The 22,349-nt window shown below is 33.8% G+C and overlaps 1 long non-coding RNA gene across 2 annotated transcripts; it reads left to right on the forward strand.

The window, feature by feature from the left end:
• The first annotated feature begins 14,374 nt into the window (after positions 1-14,374).
• On the forward strand, positions 14,375-17,251 carry LOC126692432 (uncharacterized). 2 transcript variants are annotated; one of them, XR_007645024.1, is made up of 3 exons: positions 14,389-14,656; positions 15,780-15,841; positions 17,041-17,251. It is a non-coding gene; the product is annotated as an uncharacterized LOC126692432 (long non-coding RNA). The 2 variants fall into 2 exon arrangements; XR_007645023.1 differs by having other exon boundaries at positions 14,375-14,656; positions 15,780-17,251.
• Positions 17,252-22,349: the final 5,098 nt, after the last annotated feature.

Raw genomic sequence — 22,349 nt, forward strand, 5'->3', positions numbered from 1 at the left:
TAAAAGCTGTGTAGCACTTGGAACATATATACCTGTAGCCTGAAACACTTGCACAAAACACATTAGACCCTCAAGGTAAATCAAGTGATAACAAGGACAAGTATAATGTAATAAGTAAATTGCGATCAAGTAAACATGATGTGAAACATGTAAGAAACTTGATCATACACCAAAACAGTCATATGAGGATGACTACAATGATCATATAGTAAAGCAAATGATCATCCGAACATGCAATGCAGTAAAAAGCAATCCCACGGATCAATTGCATGTCCAACACTTGACCAATGCAAAATACAAGAAGTATATGCTTCTAGGAACAAGATCCTACTAGGGCACAAGAGCATGATGCGATGAGAGCAGTAAAGCATAGATGATACTAAACATAACTTAAAACACCATAAAGCAACGAGAAAACAAGCATAAAGTAAAACAGGGTTTTCTCATAAAAGAATGTCTTCTCCTCCTTGGTATATGCATCTCCCCTATGACTTTCTCCCCCTACGAATATGCACGAGGTAGAATTACTCCCCCTAAGAGTGTGCACATACGTCGTATAGAAATGACGATACAAACCTGTATACTCTCCGATATACTCTCCCCATTTTTGTCACAAATAGACAAAACAATCAAGAGGAAGGAGGGAAAGAAAAGAAGATATGAGCAAGGTTATGATGCATGAGGGGTGCAAAATGAATGAGAAAATGAAGCTCAAACGAAAAACAAAGACAACTTAAAACATGCTACAAAGCATAAAGAATACATGACATGCTAAGGATGATGGAAAATGAGGTAAACCTAGGCATGACATAGACACAAGAACATGTTATAAGAGCTAAAAGGTCTAAAAAGACTTAACTAGCATGAGTGAAGTGCAAAACATGTCAAGTGTTAGACTGTGTGCAGCAAAGGTGCATCTAGTGTGCATGTGTGCATGTGAGATGCATTGTAAACATGAAAAATTATGGTTATCCCCAAAGTTTGGTACTTATCGGATTCCAAAACAATAACAAAATGCCATTTGGGCATTTTATCAAACACATAGAGTGCACACACTACACATGTATGTTAAACAATGCATGAACATATGAAAATCTTACCTAAATACATGTTATTTTTGCCACAAGGGGTCAGCATCCAAAGTAAATCATCATTTAAAACAAAGCCCAATAAAAAATATTGACAAAAAATAAGTTTTCCAACTCCTATTTAAGAAATCCCAACTATGAATATAAAACTCCCAAAAACATAATCTAAGGATCAAAATCAATGAAAAGAGGTAAATATTACCTTAGAGATGTTAATGGAATGAAAAACACTTAAATTTAGTTGGGTTTTGATGTAGAAACATTAAAATAAGGGTTTGGGAGAAGATGAGAGAAGTTTAAAACGAATGTCCTACGAAATGCCCTTTAAAAAGCTGATCTGGAAATTTTCGCGGTAAGCTAAGTCACGAAATTACTTGCGAATTTTTTGCAAGTAAGCCTTACTCGTGAGTTACTCGTGAAACAGTCGCGAAACACTCTCTCCAAAGTTGAAAAACTTGAGATTTGGACCATTTAACTCCCAGTTGAGCTTACATATGAAATGGGTCACGAAAACACCCAAAAAACATGTTTTTCACGCAAAAACAACTTGAAAAACTTTGAAAAATATGGGTGATACAAATCACTTCCAAAAGTAAACAAAAAGAACAAAAAATCTTTTTGGTTTGATCCACATATGGTTGAGCACACACACATCACATTTGAACATGTACAATCACACAAATGAAATAGATATTCATTGAACATTAACCTTGTGTGTTGTGAGTGTGAATTAAGCGTGGAATAGTCCTTAGACTAGAGTGAAGCTTCAATGATCAATTCAATCAAGTCATACACAACTGTTACGAAATCAAGTAGTTTATCTCAATTATAGAAATGAGCATATATGACATCTCACAAGAGAATGATTACAAAATTTAGAAGCTTTGCATTTGGCTTCTGTATAATTCATGACATTTGATCCTTTTTGGATAATACATCTCTTTTTGAGATTGGTGCTTGAAATTTTTGATATTTCAACATTGTGATTTAGCCTTTGGCTTTTTGAGCACCATATATTTTAATTTAAAAGGTCGTTTTCCCTTTTTCCCAGTCAAATACTAGTATGTGCGACAGACTTTTGCAGCTCATAATCTTTTTTTCATTTTGAGATTTACATTTGGTGAGCTCTATTTGCAAAAACATAAAAATAAAAGTGGGAAGATATATAGGCACAAGTCTATGCAAGTATCAAGACAAACAAGACTAATGACTAATCATTTATGACAAGCTTAAAGATCTATTTACAACAATCACACATAGATTTCAAGATTTTTCCCACAAAGATATATATGCATACATAACAAGCTAAGCTTGTAAATGCACTACGCCATTAGTATGAAGATGCTAGGCCAAACTCACATGAGATATGTACTCAAATATATACGATCAAACTTTTTGAATTTTTCACTTTTTATGTGGTTTTGGATTTTTTACTTACACAAAACTAAAACATAAAAGTAAGATCAAAACAAAAGCAATGCATACAAATAAATGCAAGATGCACAAAATGCATGAAGATATGACATTTAATGTATGAAGGGTCCTACAAAGATCGAAAGAATTAGATCAAGGACCAAAAGAGCAAAAGCTCAACCATAGAAACCCTTCCTCATCTAAACACAACGATTGTTCAGAATAAGTGTCTCATGAGAAGTGAGATGAGGGTTGGGAGAATGAGAACTAGAGATGCACATAGACAAGGAGTTAAGAGCATTAAACACTTTCTTTAACAACATGCTATTATCATTCAAATCCGGTTTATCCTTTTTAGTACAACTTCTAAGAAGCTCAAGTTTCTCTTTTCTTTTAATTCTTTTGAGAGCTTGAAACTTAGAGCAATGAGGTCTTAGATGACCAAAGGCACCACAATGGTGACAAACAATGTGTTTAGTTTCACTAGGCCTTTTGAGAAGGGATCTAGCAACATGAGTTTGTTCTTTCTTTAACTTAGGGCACTGGGCTCTTATGTGACCGATAACACCACAATGGTGGCAAGTAGGAACAAATTTAGATCCACTCAATTCCCTAGGATGGGACCTAAACAGAGGCTTAGGCTTAAGAGCCTTTCTCTCCACTTTTTGATTTCTTTTGTGTGGAGGAATGTACACCGATTTTTCCTTTGAGGTAGAACACACAACAGGCACAAAATCGGGTAGCACAACATGATTGTAACATATATTTTCTTCCATTTTAGCAACAGGTTTAGCAATCAAACACTTGGCATGCATTTCAAGAGATTTATTTTCAGATTTAAGATCATTAACAGGTTTGTTAAACAAAACAAGTTTAGAATCCAAGTCCATATTTAAACATTCAAACTCTTTCAGCTTTTCAAAAGAAATTTCAGCAAGATTCTTATACTTCTCAACCAATTGTTTGGATTCATTGAGCTTAGCAATCAAATCATCATTTTCACAAAATAACTTGCTCAACTTCTTTTGAAACTTCTTAGCATCTTTCTTCAAGAGTTTGATGTTAGGAATATCAACAACACCCATAGATTCATGTAACATGGCATTACAATCATGAGGATAAACACTCATAGAGGCATTTTCACAAACATATGACATGTTACAATCAACAACATCCATAGAAACATACAAAGCATTATCCATGGCAAAACACACAACCGGTCAAAGATCACACTTAGGTAATGAAACCAAATCAAGTATACCCACTTTGATACCAATTGAAATCTCGAAAATATGTTAAAAACACAAGAGCTGTTTTGACCCCTAAATAAAAGTTACAGCTCGATAGATTTTACACTAACTTAATTCTAAATGCGGAATAGTGTAAATGCGAGCGGATAAACAAACAAGCTACTCTAACACATATTTATATAATCACAGCAGTAAAATGAAATATAAAAGAGTAAGGAAGAAGAATGCAAACATAGATAACACACCGATGTGTTATCAAAGAGGAAACTGAAGAACTCGGCGAAAAACCTCTCCGCTGCCCTCCAAGCAGTAATCGATCCATTAGACAATCAGTTGGGATACATGGGTTAGCAAGAGACCCTCCAAACCTAATCTACCTGTTGTACCTAAGCCCTCCAAGCTGCTACTCCAACAAGGCTTCTCGGAATCGTGTCTTGTCTAGCTCTCCAGATCCCGTAACAAGCTTCGTGTTGCATCTGCCATCTTTGGGTTCTTCCAATGCTTTCTAGCAACACCAAAAACACTCACTATACTGAAAAGGTGTGGATTATGTTTAGGCACAAATCTCCTCTCAAGGTATGATAATGGGAGAGGGGAGGAGAAGAGGCTACAATGATTTCTCACTAAGGATGAGTAGCTCTCTCTCAAAAAGATGGGTTTGTGTTGTAGAAAACCTATCTAGGGTTTTTCTCTCTGAATGACCTCCTCTACATTTGTAGGTAATGAGGGTATATATAGTATGGGTGAAGGGTAGGGAAGTCATACTAAAAAATCCTCCAGGCAGAATGTTTTGCGGGAAGGCCTTACCCGCGAGACACTCTCGAAAACGACAGCCTGGCACGACTCTTCAGCTTCTAGTCATGTGCTCCTCACGTGGCTCTTTCGTAGTGAGCTTCTCGTGAAATTCACTGATTCTTCATTTAAGCTTGATTATTCACCAACTTAATACTAAACCGAATACAATAAAATCCCACAAAGTACAAAGATATAAATTAAATCATTTACAACACTATTTGTCATGGAATAAAGCCAACATAAAATATAGTTGTAAATCACAACTTTACAATTTTCAATAAAAATTACACTAAATATGAAAATGAGAAATCTCTCTTGATAATACTTTCCAATGCCTCTCTTTTTCATTGTGAAGTGACTTGAAAAAAAAAGAGAAAAGAAAACCTTGTTAATTAATGTATGTGAACCCCTTGCAACCCAATGTACCTTATCCAATATGGATATTAGTTTGTTATCATTGGAGTAGACCAACCTAAGCCAGATCTGTTTATAAAAATTCTTACCTAATGATAGAATAAAACCATCCTAAGCCTTAGTTAATAATACCGTGTTCGGGCATGTAGGCATGCAGAATTTTTAAGAATACCGTGTTCAATAAGAACTTCGTCAGAAAGAAATCATGTGGTCCAATTTTTCTCGAAGACAATTTATCATCATTGCTACACTTGAAAAAGGTGCTAAATATCTTACAACCCATTCTACACTAAACATTTAAGAAACAGGTTAAAAGGGCCAATGTTTTGGTGAACAGCTATCATTGTTGCTCAAATTGAAGAACAGATTCAAATTCAACAGTACTCTGTCCACAAAACATGTGCATTGGAGTGAAAGTACTGACTGCTGTGAAATTAAGGTGTAACCTGAAGCGAGGGACGTGTTGTTCGGTGTCAACCTGAACAGCAATTATTAGAGCACATAGGAAGGGAAATTGCTAAAAAAAAAAAAAAAAAAAAACCACTATCAATTTACTACAAAAAAGGTCCTTTGGATTCTTTTGAACATGACTTTTATAAGTCTTCCTACCAAGATTTTCTCGTCAATGCACCATACATATCATTTGTCAAAGGAAAGTACAACTCATGGAGTCATGTAATGGGACAGGGATAAAGCGTTTTACCCACGCTTTCTCATCAATTCTTTTGGCACTATTGATGACTTTTATAAATCTTCCTTCCAAGTTTTTCATATGGCCATTTATTCTACCCCATGCCATCACATGACAAGTCTCACAATGCTTTTATCCCTTGATTATGATTCTTTGTCTGGTTCTCTATTGGTAAGATAGTGAAGAAACTGAATTCAGTTCAACATTAAAAGATAAAAATTGCTTCATTTAATTTATTTTGAGCACGAGCCGAGTTCCATCTCAATATTAAGCTAATCACATGTTTAAGTTTGGTTCATTTTATTGTTCAACAAATTCAAACTTGTTTATAAGCTATTTTTTTAACTTAATCTTTCTTTATATATGGTAAATATCATGACTAAATTTTTTTAATCCCTTCATAGATATATAATAACATTTAATAACAAAATTCTAGTTGAAATTATATTTTTGAGTTAATTAGAATGATTTTCGTTTATAAACTTATAAAAATTAGATTCATCAACCTTGTACTATTTAAACAGTATATATATATATATATATATATATATATATTTGGTGAAATATTTAACAGTATATTGATCAATGGCATTTTTGCACATTTCATATTGTTTTGCCTTTATTAGTAGAATATAATGGCTAAATAATTAAATTAACAATTTTTAATGGTTTAAAGTTTAGACTTTTAAACAAATGATGGAGTGACATTTTATGAATTGGCACGATGAAATATGATGGAAAAGATTGGAATTTTCTCCCTAAATTTACATTTTAATGCACCATACAATAGCCCGTATGTCACCCAAAAGAATGTTCCAAAGAAGAAAATCAATGAGACTGTGTAGTATATATAAATTTGAACAAGATTGTTGAGGCATGAAAAAAAAAAAAAAAAAAAAAAAAACATCTGAAGTAAAGAAGAAAATCAAAGAGACTGTGTAAGTATATATAAATTTGAAAGAGATTGCTGAGGCCTGACCCCATGTAGGATTCTCTACTATCATATATACGCACTCTGCATTCTCACGTTGTGGTAGCAGTGGCAGAGCAGAGTATATATAAATTTTCTTATTCTTTTTTTCTTTCTTTCTCTTTAATCCTGGAATTTTGCTGTGTGTGGACTCAGCTTTCAAATCTTCGGCCATTATAATATCACTCACATAATCTTCCTGCCGAAAGTTATTTGTAAAATAGCAAGAGATCAAGCAAGGTAAAATCAGTAGAAATAGCAACATTATTGTCTACGCAAGAGGCACCGTGTTCAATAAGAACTTTGTCTGAAAGAAATTATGACTTACGAGGTTCAATTTTTCTCGAAGACCATTTATCATCATTGCTCCACTTGACAAAGGTGCTATATCTTCTTACAAACCCATTCTACACTTTTGGTTTCCTAGTGGTTAAAAGGGTCATGTCAATGAGTCTTCACCATTTGTCTTTAATGCATGCTGATCACTTTTCCACAGCTTCCTTGTCCTTGCGGGGTCAGGCCAATGCTTTGGTGAGCAGCTATCATTGTTGCTCAAATTGAAGAACAGCCTCAAATTTAACAGTACTTTGTCCACAAACCTTGTGCATTGGAGCGAAAGTATTGACTGCTGTTCGTGGAAATTAAGGTGCAACCTGCAGCGAGGGACATCTTTTTCGGTGTCAACCTGAACAGCCAATTAGAGCACATAGGAAGGGAAATTGCTAAAAAAAACACTATCAAGTTTGCACCACTCCTTAGGTAGAGCCCATAATTCTACTCAAAATGTCCTTTTCATTATTTTGAACTTTAGACCATGTAAAGAAGCGTATGAGTCGGGCATGACTTTTATAAGTCTTCCTACAAAGTTTTTCTTGTCAATGAGCGCCATGCTTTATTATGCTGATGGCATATCATTTGTTAAAGAAAAGTAGAACTCATAGAGTCATGGGACAGGAATAAAGCTTTTTAAACGCGTTTTTTGTCAATGCTTTTGGCATTATTGATGACTTTTATAAATCTTCTTACCAAGTTTTTCCTATGCTCATTTATTTTACCCCATGCCATGAAGTCTCACAATGCTTTTATCCATTGATTATATATATATATATATATATTTTCTTGTATTGATTCTTTATTGGATGTGGTGACTTCCATTAAAAATTAAAAAAGAAAAAAAAAGGGTTGGCATTCTCCTAGCTGCATTTGGGGGTTTTTTTAACTTTTTGGATGTGCAATTAACAGAAAATAATAACACTCCAAGCAAAAACCAAAAACAGATAATGATGATTTTGAAACGATTTGCCTTTTTTTTTTTGGGGGGGGGGGTGCATTTTGCTGTAGTTTTAGCTGTATTTTGATTGGATAATTGAGAATAGATGCAGGCTGATAAGCTGCAGCAAATTTCAGTTTTTCACTTAACTGTTGCAAGTCAGGGAAGAACATTGGCAACATCCCTGCCTTACAAGCGGGAGGATTGGGAAAAATTATTTTGTGGGACTAGTAGAAGGTTAGGGGATGGGAAGGATTTAAATTATTTTATTATGTGCGTTATCCATTCATCTTAGATGCACTCATGCACAGATTTAAAACTTGAAATGGCCAGAGAAAATGATTGGTTATAGTTCCTATATTCTAGGACTACATCTGATCCTATAATGATTGGTTTGACTCTGTTGTGTTAAATTCTTGAGTCATGACTACTACTTGCTAAGTTCTGATTGCGTTCTCTTCATCCTTTGTGTCATTGAAAATTGCATAACTTCACTTTGTTCGACACAGACACAGTAACCTTTTTTCTTAGTCTGAAATAGAGTTCCTGTTTGTATGCACCATAATGCAACAAGTGAAAACTTTTTTTTTTTTTTTTTGTTACTTGTTTATTGGTTGAAGCATATCTTTGGAAGTATTACTAACGAAGCATCTATCAGGTCTATAACTGCCCGCTTTTTCTTTTTTTGCAGATAATACTTGAGAAAATTTTGATGGATTTATCAGTTCTTCCACTTGGAATTATAATGCTTCTTTGTTTCATATATGGTCATTATTTTCAATAAACATTACACTAAATATGAAAATAAGAAATCTCTCTTGATACTTGTGAGAGACCGCGCCCCTGGCTTGTTTTTATAGAAATGTTGGGCCAAACCCACGTGAATGGGTGGAGTCTTGTTATTGCCTCTCAAAATGGAGGTTCGACTAGTTATATTTTTCCGTTTAGATTAAGGGTTTTACAATGGAGTCGCCACTTATTTAATTATTGGAAAAATAAGAAAACCATAATTGAAAAATTCCTCATTTTATTAATTTGAAATTGAATTTACATTGATCATAGGAAAATTACATGACTTTGGTTCTAGATACAATCTAAGATAAAGTATATGGCTTTGTTTCCTAGTTACAATCTAAAAATCGAAAATTACATGGATAAGCATGGCAATCTCCCTCGAGATTCTGTCCACATTTTGATCTAGAACATGACCGTCTGCATTTTTATTTACATGCATCATACATTCACCACGGTTAAATACTGATTTGCAAAGTTAGGAGTCTCTTTCATACATTGACATTCGCTTTTCAAATTCTGCCAATGAGGGGCATTCTGTTGACACCCTATTTTGCAACCCGTATTTAACCTTACATGAAGGGTAAAAGGGTAATTTCACCTTGAAAATATGCATCTTGATTCTGGTCACTAGATCCTTAATCTCATTTCACCAAAATGATCTTGATGTTGTAACGATCAAATCGACTGGTCATAAATCCTAATCAGACCATCAGATTGAAAGTTATCATCAAATCAAGTTCTAATGGTTGAGATGCACAATTACAAATTGAGTCCGACTATATATGATTATGAACAATTGATTTCAATTGGTTATAAGTATAATCAATTTGAGAACAATGATGTGTTATAATTTAATTGGTTCGGACTACATTTTATGGTAAGGTTGCACACACCTAATTAACTAGATAGTTAAACATTAATTATTCAATGAGTAATTTGTGCAATTATCTTTTAATTAGGGTAAATTTGGAACTAATTAAGTCTGAAATGAGAGTGATCGGAGCCATTTAATGTTAATTGGGAGCTAATTTGGGACCTAATAATGTTAATTGCGCTGAAATCATTTTCTAACAAATGACCCCTCTGCTCACCATTTCATCGATATCTCTCAGAATATTTTGAATTTGTGAATGAGATTAATTTTTCTAGAAACTAGACATCTAGGGCTTCAATTTGAGCACAAGAACGAGACAATTCTTATAAGAATTGTATCAGATATGATTATTCGAAGTTGGCTGTACAGGTTGTTACAGCAGCTATGAGAAAATCGAATTTTGGCTTGCTCCTCACTCCCACCAATCTTTCCATTTAATGCACCAGATTTTCCCCAAGGCTAAAATGAGGTCTAGGTTCATAATTCTTTGTCAACCCTTATTAAATGGCCTTCCATTCATATTTCCTCCACCACTATTATATAAACCCCCCATCTCCTTTATTCCAAACACACACAAAAAACCTACTTCTCTTCTCTTTTTTGGAGTCATGTTATTGTCTCTCAAGATGGAAGTTCAACTAGTTATATTTTCCCCTTTAAATTAAGGATTTTACAATTGAGTCACCACTTATTTAATTATTGGAAAAATAAGAAAATCATAATTGAAAAATTCCTCATTTTATTAATTTGAAATTGAATTTACATTGATCCTAGGAAAATTACATGACTTTGGTCCTAGATACAATCTAAGATAAAGTACATTGCTTTGTTTCCTAGTTACAATCTAGAAATCGAAAATTACATGGATAAGCATTTGATCTACTAACCTTTGATCTAAGCTCGGAAGCTATATTACAAGGTGGGAAGGTGTTAGGCACCCACCTTACCCGGTGAAACTGGTCTTTTAGACTATGATGGCCAACATTTATATCACATCATCCAATATATCAATCAATTTACATGTTGAATTTAATGTGTGTGCATGTAATTAACCCTAATTCAATTTATTAAGTATTGCATTTGGATTGAAAAATGAATTCTAGTAAATGTGTGTGGATGGTGATATCTTAGATTCAAGGATTTGAAAGAATTATTAAACAAACATGTTTTTCATATTTTTTATGTGAATTTAAGATTAAATCTAGTGATATGAATGAACATGTGGTGAACAACCAAGAACATGTGAAAAACACATAAGAACAATTAAGAACATTTAAACATATTCAAGGGAATTATACCTTCATGCAAGATCCATATGGAGTAGGAGGGGACTCTTGATAGAGGTCCTGAGGATAGAGGAAAAGAAGATCTAGGAGAGGGAGAGTGAGTCTCACTCAATACCTTGAGTCTTAGGAAGACCAAGATATGACAAGATTACTCAACTTCACGAGAACTCTAGAGAAGAGAAGAGAGGGGGGTTTTTTGTGTGTGTTTGGAATGAAGGAGATGGAGGGTTTATATAGTAGTGGTGGAAGAAATATGAATGGAAGGCCATTTAATGAGAGTTGACAAAGAATCATGAATCTAGGCCTTATTTTAGCCTTAGGGGAAATCTGGTGCATTAAATGGAAAGATTAGTGGGAGTGAGGAGTAAGCCAAAATTCGGTTTTTCCGTAGCTGCTATAATAGCCTATAGAGCCAACTTCGAATAATCATATCTGATACAATTATGATCGGAATTGTCTCATTCTTGTACTCAAATTGAAGCCCTGGATGTCTAATTTCTGGGAAAATTAATCTCATTCATAGATTCAAAATATTCTGAGAGATATCGATGAAATGGTGAACAGAGGTCATTTGTTAGAAAATGATTTCAGCACAATTAACATTAATAGGTCCCAAATTAACTCCCAATTAACATTAAATGGCTCTAATCACTCCCATTTCAGACTTAATTGGTTCCAAATTTACCCTAATTAAAAGATAATTGCACAAATTATTCATTGAATAATTAATGTTTAATTATCTAGTTAATTAGCTGTGTGCAACCCTACCATAAAATGTAGTTTTAACCAATCAAATTATGACACATCATTGTTCTCAAATTGATTATACTTATAACCAATTGAAGTAAATTGTTCATAATCATATATAGTTGGACTCAATTTGTAATTGTGCATCTCGGCCATTAGAACTTGATTTGATGATAACTTTCAATTTGATGGTTTGATTAGGGCTTATGACCAGTCGATTTGATCGTTACAATATCAAGATCATTTTGGTGAAATGAGATTAAGGATCTAGAGACCAAAATCAAGATACATATTTTCAAGGTGAAATTACCCTTTTACCCTCCATGTAAGGTTGAATACGAGTTGCAAAATAGGGTGTCAACAAAATGCCCCTCATTGGCAGAGCTTGAAAAGCGAATGTTAATGTATGAAAGAGACACCTAACTTTGCAATCAGTATTTAACCGTGGTGAATGTATGATGCATGTAAATAAAAATGCAGACGGTCATGTTCTGGATCAAAATGTCGACCAAATCTCGAGAGAGATTGCCTACGTACCTCTTAGTGGGAGGATCAGGTCTAAACGTAGTTCATGCATGCAGCCTTTTTTTTTTTTGTTGGAAAAAAAAATGAGTACAAGACATGCTTACTAGTGGTCTGATGGATTTGAAGTTTTGGACGTGCTTCCCAGAGGTTTGTGGATTTGAAATTTGGACGTGCTTTCCACAAGTCCGATGGATTTGAAATTTGGACATGCTTCCTTGAGGTCTGATGGTTTGATTTTGGATGTGCTTCGTAGAGGTCCATTGAAATTGAATTTGGACGTGCTTCCCAGAGGTCCATTGAAATTGAATTTTGGACGTGCTTCTCAGAGGTCCGATGGTATAAAGTTTGGACGTACTTCCTAGAGGTCCAATGGATTTGAAATTTGGGTGTGCTTCCCAGAGGTCCGATGGATTTGAATTTTGGATGTGCTTTCCAGAGATCCAATGGATTTGAAGTTTGGATATTATTCATGCCAACGTGTATGGGTCTTGTACCTTTGTTCCTGCAAAATAAATATTTCCAATTAATACTAGAGCTATTCATTGAAAATAACTGGACATACCAGGCCAATGCCCCTAGTTTGGGACATCTTGCATGCTTTGATGAATGCTAATTGTGGATAGCTAACTTGATGTTGCGACTACAGAAGAATAGGGAAGGAGATCACAATCTGCCATTTGTTCTGGAGATCTTTTATTTGAAGCTATGCTCAAGAGATTTATCCTTTGAAGCTTTGACTCTGGAGATTTTTCTATTGAAGTTTTCAAAATTTTTAATGAAGGTTTGTTCATTGGAGATTTTTCCTATGAAGATTTATTCATTGCAGATTTTTCCTTGAAAAATTGAGATTTTTTTTTTGGAAGAGTTATCTTGAAGATTTATCCTTTAAACATTTGAAAAAAAAATTTAAAAAAAGATTTATTCATGGAGATATTTCTATCGAAATATGGAGATATTTCCTTGAAGATTCATTCTGGAGATTTTTCCATTGCAATTTTGAAAAACTTTAATGAAGATTTGTTCACAGGAGATTTTTCCTTGAAAAATAGTTTTGGAGATTTTTCCTTTTGAAGATTTGTTCATGGAGATTTTTCCTTTGGAATATGGTTTTGGAGATTTTTCCTTTGAAAAATGGAGATTTTTCCTTTTCGAAGATTTTTTCGTGGAGATTTTTCCTTGATGATTTATTCTGGAGATTTTTCCATTGGATTTTTGAAAATTTTTTAAGAAGATTTGTTCATGGAGATTTTTCCTTTAGAATATGGTTTCGGAGATTTTTCCTTTTGAAGATTTGTTCGTGGAGATTTTTCCTTGAAGATTTATTCTTGAGATTGAACTTTTGAAAAAAAATTTAATGAAGATTTGTTCATGGGGATTTTTCATTTGGAATATGATTTTGGAGATTTTTCCTTTGAAAAATGGAGAATTTTCCTTTTCAAAATGGAGATTTTTTTTTTATGATCACAAAGTGAAGAAGATGAAGATGGACTAGAAATGATGAAGATTTATTCATGATGATTTTTTTTTTTTTTTTGAAAAACCTATCCTTTGAATGAGAACAACTTTGGTTGGAAGTTGATGTGAATTGTTGGATAAGTCCTTTGCTTAATTCCCGCAAAAAGATAATTTCAAGTAGCAATGGATTTATTCATTGAAATGAATTGGAAGTACTTACCCAATGCCCCTAGTTTGGGGCATATCCCATGCTTAGATTGAACCTGAGTTCATTTGATGTTACGACTGTAACACCCCAACCCAATTTTTATAATTAAACTATGTGTTTAAGTGGTTAAGTATTATTAATATTTTAAGCCACTTACTTACAAAAATTAATATAAGAGTATTTAATAAACATATTATTTTATAATGTCATTGAATAAGAAATTGTAAAGAATATAAATAATTGAAATGGCTATTTGTATTATAAATATATACTTAGTATGTGCAAAACTATATTAAGTGGTTAAGTTATGAGATATATATATATATATATATATATTTATATTTATAGTTGTTGGTGTTTTAACTATGTATGATGCATGAGATATTATAGAACATATATGCTCTTTTAATGTGATGGATATAGCTTTATAAAGGTAAGGATATATATATGTGTGTGTGTAAAGTGATATTATTCTTTGTAAATGAGTGTGAATGCAAAGAAAAAAATAAGTGTGAATGCAAAGAATATATATATATATATATATATATATTTATATAAGTGTGAATGCAAGAAAGTTGAAAAGTGGGTGGGATTTTTCTTTCCCTAGCCATACACGTATCCACTCCAATTTTCAACTTCTCTTATCTGATTTTGCTGCCCCAAAAGTCTTCACACTTTTCTTATTTTCTTGGCTGCATCAGATCAGAATTCCAGCCCCTCTTTCTCTACTCCTTTTCTTCTTTCTTTGTTCTTCTTTCTCTCTTCTTCCTTTGCTTCTACATGGCAGCCCTCCCTTTCTCACCAACACAAAATATCCCTCTCTAAAGAAGAAATTAAAGGGTTAACACTAAAATTTCAGCTTCAAATTTTTGGGGGTAAGTAATCAAAACTTTATTTGTTTATTTCTACTTCCTTAACCTCTATCCTGATTTTATGGGCTGAATTATGATTCTGTTTTAGTGATTTGAAGATTTGATCATATTATGGTTTATTGAATGTTTAATAACATAATTTAGTATGTTAATTATAGGTATAAAAATACCCAAATGAAATTAAGGCCTATTGCTATTTGTTGATGATTTTGTAAGAATATGTACTGAAGCTGTCACTGTGACAGATTCTGTGTTCATGCATGTTAAATTATGTATTAAATTGTATATAGTGAATTTGGATGCTAGGGATAATTCCTATGAAACCTAAGACACTTATGGTTGTTATTGAATTGGTCTCACAGAATGTGGATTAATATAAAAATAATGGTTTAATTTATAAGTTGCATGAAATTCTGTCAGGACAGATTTGAGTATGTTGTCTTGTATGATTTTTAATAAATCATGGGTTTATGATTTGACCCCGAAATTTTTATGGTTTATACTGGGCACACAGGGGAGTAGTTATGTAAAATTTCATGACAATTGGAGGTGTTTGGACAGCCCATTTGTATTTTACAAATGGAGCATATGCTGCTGGAATGAGCAGTGAACAACATATGCTACACCCGACTTTGTGGATTTAATTCTCAAGTTAGGATGAATGTTTTGAGCTATAATTTAATATGCTTATCTTTTGGTATGTCTCGATCATAGATTAATCTTGTGTAACTTGTTTTGGGGTATAGTACTCAAAGGAAGGGGTTCTAAACCATGAGACGGTTGTATGTATGAAGCTGTTTTGCCCGACGTGTTGTATGTTACCATATGAATGAATATAGTTACATGACCATGCTTAAAAGATTTTATATTTAGGCATGCATTATTGCCCTAACCTCAAAGCACCTTTTGAAATAAAGTTAGCTCTTCTAGAGATATGGGATTAATATAAGAATGTTGGTTTCTCTAGGATTTTGTACTTGTTGTTGATGAATGTATTTTTGTTTGTGGGAACCTCGTTGAGGTGGGATTAGGATTTCCTTGATTCTAAGAAATAGGCTTTGAGATGAATGTGTGAGTCTATGACAAGGAAATTATGGATAGTAATAAGCTTCGATTTATGGTTTAGGTGTTACCAGTATCCAAGTCTAAGCTCCTTCGACTGTAGGCTCTCGGTTCCTCTGCTTTCAGGTAAGAGATAAGTTATATGGGCATTTGGTAAGTCATAAGGTTATTTTAAAATATATTATGCATTAAAATGTTTTTGATTAGAGATATGGCATGTAATCATTATTCTGACAAAGATATGTTCGTGAGCTTTCGAAAAACTTATGTATATGATTTAAGCATATTGATGCTATTATTGATTCCACGAACATGATGTTTAAAGAAAAGAATGGAAATGCTATTATTATGAAATGTTATGCAAAATTTCAGTATGGTGTAAAGTATGAAGTATTTTCGGGTTATGTCCTCTGGTGATCTGAACTCGGCTATTAGGGGTTAATTACTGGCTTTCCATGGAAAAATGTTATCTGTTTGGCCATTTAAAGTAGAGGAAATGGGGTTGCCCATAACTCTAATATGAATAAGGCCTTCTCCCCAATGTGTATGGACGACGGGGAGGAACAAAACCTGGAGGGGATATGCCATCAGGCCTTCCAAAGGGGACAATATCATACACACGGGGGCACCCAAATGTGATGAGGCCTTCTCTGTACAGACTTATCAGATATGGACTAACCAACAAGTTATTTATGAACAACTATATTATGTTATTAATCATGAGAGAATGATTTTGTTTAAATGCATTATGAAAAGTTAAAAGCTCTCATGAAAAGAAGTTTATGATGAAAAGAAAAGCTGTTCATTAAAGATAAAAGTTTCTGAAATTCTGTTGTGCTGTAAAGATAAAGTTTCTGATGAGAGCACAAGTTTATGTTTAAAAGTTATCAGATGTCTGTTTTTATGAAATGTTAAATTTTATGATCATGAAAGTTATAGTATCTTATGAGAAGAAGTTTATAAAGAAAAGTTTTCTTATTAGTCAAGACGTTTCTATTTTAATACAAAGTTGCCGATTATCTGATTTAAGTTAAAATAATTATTTTGTAATGAGAATATATATATGGCGACTTTGTAGGAAATGAAAGAAGTTTAATCTGAAAGGTTTCAGTAATATTGACCTGATAAGAAAAAGGAGAACAATTATTTTCTATGAAGAGCGTATAAGTTATTATTGTGGATAGTATAAAATACTATGCATGAAAAGATTTTCTCCTATTCAAATATCCATAGAATGAAATGATTTGATTTACATGCATCCTTATTGAATTCTCATATATCTTACCTTTACTAAGCTGTGTAGCTCACCCCTTCCACTCTTTCAGTTAGCAGGTTTTATTTTGGAGTAAAGGGAGCCTTAGTCGAGTTTGGAAGGAGCTGGATTTAGTTTTATATATATAGATCCTAAATTAGCAATTTTATGTTTAGCTTTGTAGTATTGTGTATTTTAGGATCTAAAGAAAGTTGTGTACCTTAAAGTATTAAGAGATGTATTATGTGAAAGTGTGGAAATTAAATGATTGGTGGATTATGTTATATTTTGAGTACAGTGTAGATGCTCAAACTATTAAGTGAAAAGTGATATCAAGAAGTAAAGAAACAGGAAAATTATTCTGAAAAGAAAATAAGAAGCTTTTGGAAAAGTTTTGTAAAAGTTAAGTTGGTTCTTGTTAATATCAGGTTTAAACTTGATATTAGCATGCCGGTCATGATCACAAATTCGAGTATCGGGTTTGGGGCGTGACAACGACCATTAGGGAACATGAAAGAAGATCATGGTCCATGATCATTGGTTCCTGCAAAATAGCTTTCTTTCTCTAGCTTGTTAGAAACCAATTATCAAGAAAACATTTTTGGCCAATGCCCCTAGTGTGGACATGCTTGCCAAAAAAATGGATTGGTGCCTCAAATGAAAACATGCTTTCATGCGAAAAGAACATATTTGCACACAATATAAATAGGCCAATGCCCCAAGTTTAAGCACGCTTGATGCAAAAAAAAAGAGCTTAGCCTAACATGCACCTAAACAATTTTGCCACATTGTTTTGAATTTGTTCTCCAAGGTTATTTGGGTGATTGGGACTGGGCTTTTGAAAGGCTGCCTACATACCTCTTTCATAGAGGATCAGGTCAAGACGTAGTTCAAGAGAATTGGATTTTGAAAAAAAAGTGATTTTTTTTTTGGTGGAAAAGATTTCTCTTTCTTTCCTTCTTTTTATTTTTATTTATGAACAAGAGGTGATCCTTTGAACAACCATTTTGGCAAATCGAAGTGTTTAAGAATCAAACAAATCTCTTTGATTAGGAAGGATCAAGATCATTAAACTCATGTAATCAAATTTGCTTCATCCTTTTGAACATCATCAGATTAAGTCTCCAAAAGCAATCAAGAAATGAAATGTGATAATATTTATGAATCACATTTTTGGGTGCAAACAAGAAGAGTGCTCTAGGTTTGGAAGTTCTTTTGAGTCATTTTGAGGATTTGAGAATTTGAGAAATTTTGTCCTCAGACATATCATCTTGTGGGGTTTGACAATTTTAAGCATTTTTCCTTTTTAATTCAAGAGAAAAATATTATTAGAGTTTAAGATGCCCCTACAATTAGCAAGACTTCAAGGAGGTCTTATTCATGGGTTGTAATGTAGGCCGGGTTTAGGCTATGAAATGAATGACATAAAGAGGCTCAAAATTCCCTATGATGTTCCCCCAAGTATGCATTACTCAAAAATCAAGTATTGGAGGAGTTTTCTCATTTCTTTGTTGCCATCTTCACTAGTATTCATTGGTCACTTGTATCAACATTTGTTTTTAAGCTCATTCATCTTGTAAAATTCTTCTCTTTTTAGGTTGCATCCTTAAGTTTCCAACTTGGTAGAATTTTCCAATTGTTTCCTTTTCTTCTTCTTCTTTTCTTTGGCCCTAGCTTTTGCCTAGACTGCCCTTTTGGGTTTTCAACCTAGCGGGCTTTTTTTTTTTTTTTTTTTTTTTTTTTTTTGGCCCTAGCTTTTTCCTAGACCTCTTTTTTGGGTTTTCAGCCTAGCGGACTTCTTTTCTTTTTTGGGTCTTTAATCTCTTGATTGAATGAACTTTTGGGGACCTTTTGCCCTCCTTGTATTTCTCAGCTTAAATAATTTTGATGCACTCTTTATACATTTTTCTTGCCACGATGTGCTTGCACATTTCTATGCTTGATGAATCTTTTCCTTTTTTGATGAACTCTCTTTTAGATGAACCTTCTACTCTTCTTGGCATGATGAATTTTAGGTTCTTCAAACTTGATGTACATTTTGTTTTCTCTCACATTGATGGAATTTCATTTCTCTTTCCTTGATTGAGTGAAAGCTCATTTTTCTTTGATGATATCTTATCTTTAGCTTAATGAATTCTGTACTTGTCTTTCATGTCTTCTAGAAGAGCTTCATCAATTAGCTTCAAAGCTACAAGGTCGACTCCTCCTCAACATGAGATTTAAGCATGCATACTTTGAATTTTCCCACCCTAGGTTTAGATTTTAGTGGGTTCATGTGAAAAAGAGGCTAAGTGTTTAAAGGCTCAAATGGGCTAGCAATGGATAATGATTATTCTAGGTATTAAGGTATAATCTTGTTTTACCAAAGACGGCCTCCTATCCCTAGTAATGCTTGCTTATAGGCATAGTGACTTGAGCTCTTTTAATAAATTCCTCTTAAAAGAAAAAGTATGAATGCTCTATTGGAGACACAAAAGTTTTCAGAAATTTGGAATGAATGCATGAGCTTTTTGAATTTTCTGATGGATAGATTTTCTTTGATTGCCTTGTAAGACCATTTCTTCTTTTATTCAAAGTAATTTACCAAAAGTGTTTACATGGATCAAATGAAATTAATCCTTTCTTAGTGCAAGTTGATTGCTCAAGCTTTTAAACATCACAATTTAGAAAAAGTTTTGTCCAAGGGATCCTCATGTCCATTTTGAAAAGAAGACTTCAAAGAATCTTGAAATCTTTGAAAGAAAAAAAATGGGCCTTTTTGAAAAAGTCACTAGGAAGTCCAATGCCCATAGTTCAAAGAATTTTTTTTAAATGACTTAAGGGCTCAATGCCCCTAGTCCAAAGACTTTTTTCATTTGAAAATTTTTCTCTTTTTTTGGGAAAGATTTGGAAATCTTGAATTTTTTTTTTTGTTTTGTGATGTTTTTTAAAAAAATATATATACACAAACAAAGCTTATTAAATGCTACATGAAATTTTTGAATTAAAAAAAAAAAAAACGTAGAAACATGGAATAAACAAAAAAACTTTAAGCTTAACCATGATGTTGCAAACCAAATTTGGAGTAAGGCAAAGTTGGGCCACTTGCTTCTTCTTGGTCCATTTAGGATGCTTGAGGCTTGGTGTGCTTGAACCTTGATTATGATGAAATGGCTTGGGCTTGCACTTGGAAGGCTTGAACCATATGATCATTTGTTATTTGCTTGAAATGACTTGGGCTTACACTTGGAAGGCATGCATCTTGTGAGCTTTTGGCCTTTGATGTTGATCATGTGTATACACCTTTGATGGGCTCAAGTGTTGGGCTTAAACTCATTCAAGAAACAAATTGGGCTTCTATTTCAAGTAGAGTTCAATCTTAGGCTTTTGGGTTTGAGTTCATTCACAACATACAATGTTCAAGCAATCATGATGGGCTTAAGCGTTGGACTTGAGTCGTCATGGTTCAAACAACGGCCAAACAAATGTGTAATGAAATGAAATTTACATGGACCAACCTAAAGGTAGGTTCTATGGGTCATTACAACATGGGTAGAAGGTAAGTTAAAGGTCCCCACAAGCTAGGACGTCGTACCTCCCAACTTGTGACGCCAAGAGTGTCGCGTTGGTTCGAACGATACAGTTTGTCCCTATGAACCACCATAGCATAACCATGATGATCCTTGTTACGGTGGGTGGTAGGTTCACCGTTGGGTATGTGAGTCTCAAGAAGACCATAATCCACGACTGATACTATTGGGCTTCCGGGCTAGCACACAAATAAAATAAATTTCATTCAAGCAAATGATGCATGACATGGAATATAATGACATATTAAACATATTATATACAAAAAGCAATAAACAAACAATGACATGGTTGGCCACCATAACCTAATTGAAGCTTAGCCCTCAATATCCCCAGTGGAGTCGCCACTGTGAGAGATTGCGCCCCCGGTTGGGCCAAACCCACGTGAATGGGTGGAGTCGTGTTATTGCCTCTTAAAATAGAGGTTCGACTAGTTATATTTTTCCCTTTAGATTAAGGGTTTTACAATGGAGTCGCCACTTAATTAATTATTGGAAAAATAAGAAAACCATAATTGAAAAATTCCTCATTTTATTAATTTGAAATTGAATTTACATTGATCATAGGAAAATTATATGGCTTTGGTCCTAGATACAATCTAAGATAAAGTACATTGCTTTGTTTCCTAGTTACAATCTAAAAATCGAAAATTACATGGATAAGCATTTGATCTACTAACTCTTGATCTAAGCTCAAAGGCTATGTTACAAGGTGGGAAAGTGTTAGACACTCACCTTGCCTGGTGAAACTGTTCTTCTAGACTATGGTGGCCAACATTCATATCATATCATCCAATAAGTCAATCAATTTGCATGTTGAATTTAATGTGTGTGCACGTGATAAACCCTAATTCAATTTATTAAGCATGACATTTGGTTTGAAAAATAAACTCTAGTGAGTGTGTGTGGATGGTGATATCCTAGATTCAAGGATTTGAAAGAATTATTAAACAAACATGTTTTTCATATTTTTGATGTGGATTTAAGATTAAATTTAGTGATATGCATGAACATGTGATGAACAACCAAGAACATGTGAAAAACACATAAGAACAATTAAGAACATTTAAACATATTCAAGGGAATTATCATACTTTAGTCTTAAATTCTCATCATGGCAACATAAACAAACAGTTAGGGAAGGAGATTATACATTCATGCAAGATCCATATTGTGGAGGAGGGGACTCTTGATGGAGGTCCTAAGGGTGGAGCAAAAGAAGATTTAGGAGAGGGAGAGTGAGTTTCACTCAATACCTTGAGTCTCAAGAAGACCAAGATATGACAAGACTACTCAACTTTATGAGAACTCTAGAGAAGAGAAGAGAGGGGAGGTTTTTTGTGTGTGTTTGGAATGAAGGAGATAGGGGGTTTATATAGTAGTGGTGGAGGAAATATGAATGGAAGACCATTTAATAAAGGTTAACAAAGAATCATGAACCTAGACCTCATTTTAGCCTTGGGGGAAATCTGGTGCATTAAATGGAAGGATTGGTGGGAGTGAGGAGCAAGCCAAAATTCGGTTTCCCGTAGCTGCTGTAACAGCCTGTAGAGCCAACTTCGAATAATCATATCTGATACAATTCTGATCGGAATTGTCTCGTTCTTATACTCAAATTGAAGCCCTGGATGTCGAGTTTTCGGAAAAATTAATCTCATTCACAGATTCAAAATATTCTGAGAGATATTGATGAAATGGTGAGCAAAGGTCATTTGTTAGAAAATGATTTCAGCACAATTAACATTAAATGGCTCCAATCACTCCCATTTCAAACTTAATTGGCTCCAAATTTACCCTAATTAAAAGATAATTGTAC

This window comes from Quercus robur, chromosome 7 (genome assembly GCF_932294415.1).
Source record: "Quercus robur chromosome 7, dhQueRobu3.1, whole genome shotgun sequence".
Taxonomy (NCBI): Eukaryota; Viridiplantae; Streptophyta; class Magnoliopsida; order Fagales; family Fagaceae; genus Quercus; species Quercus robur.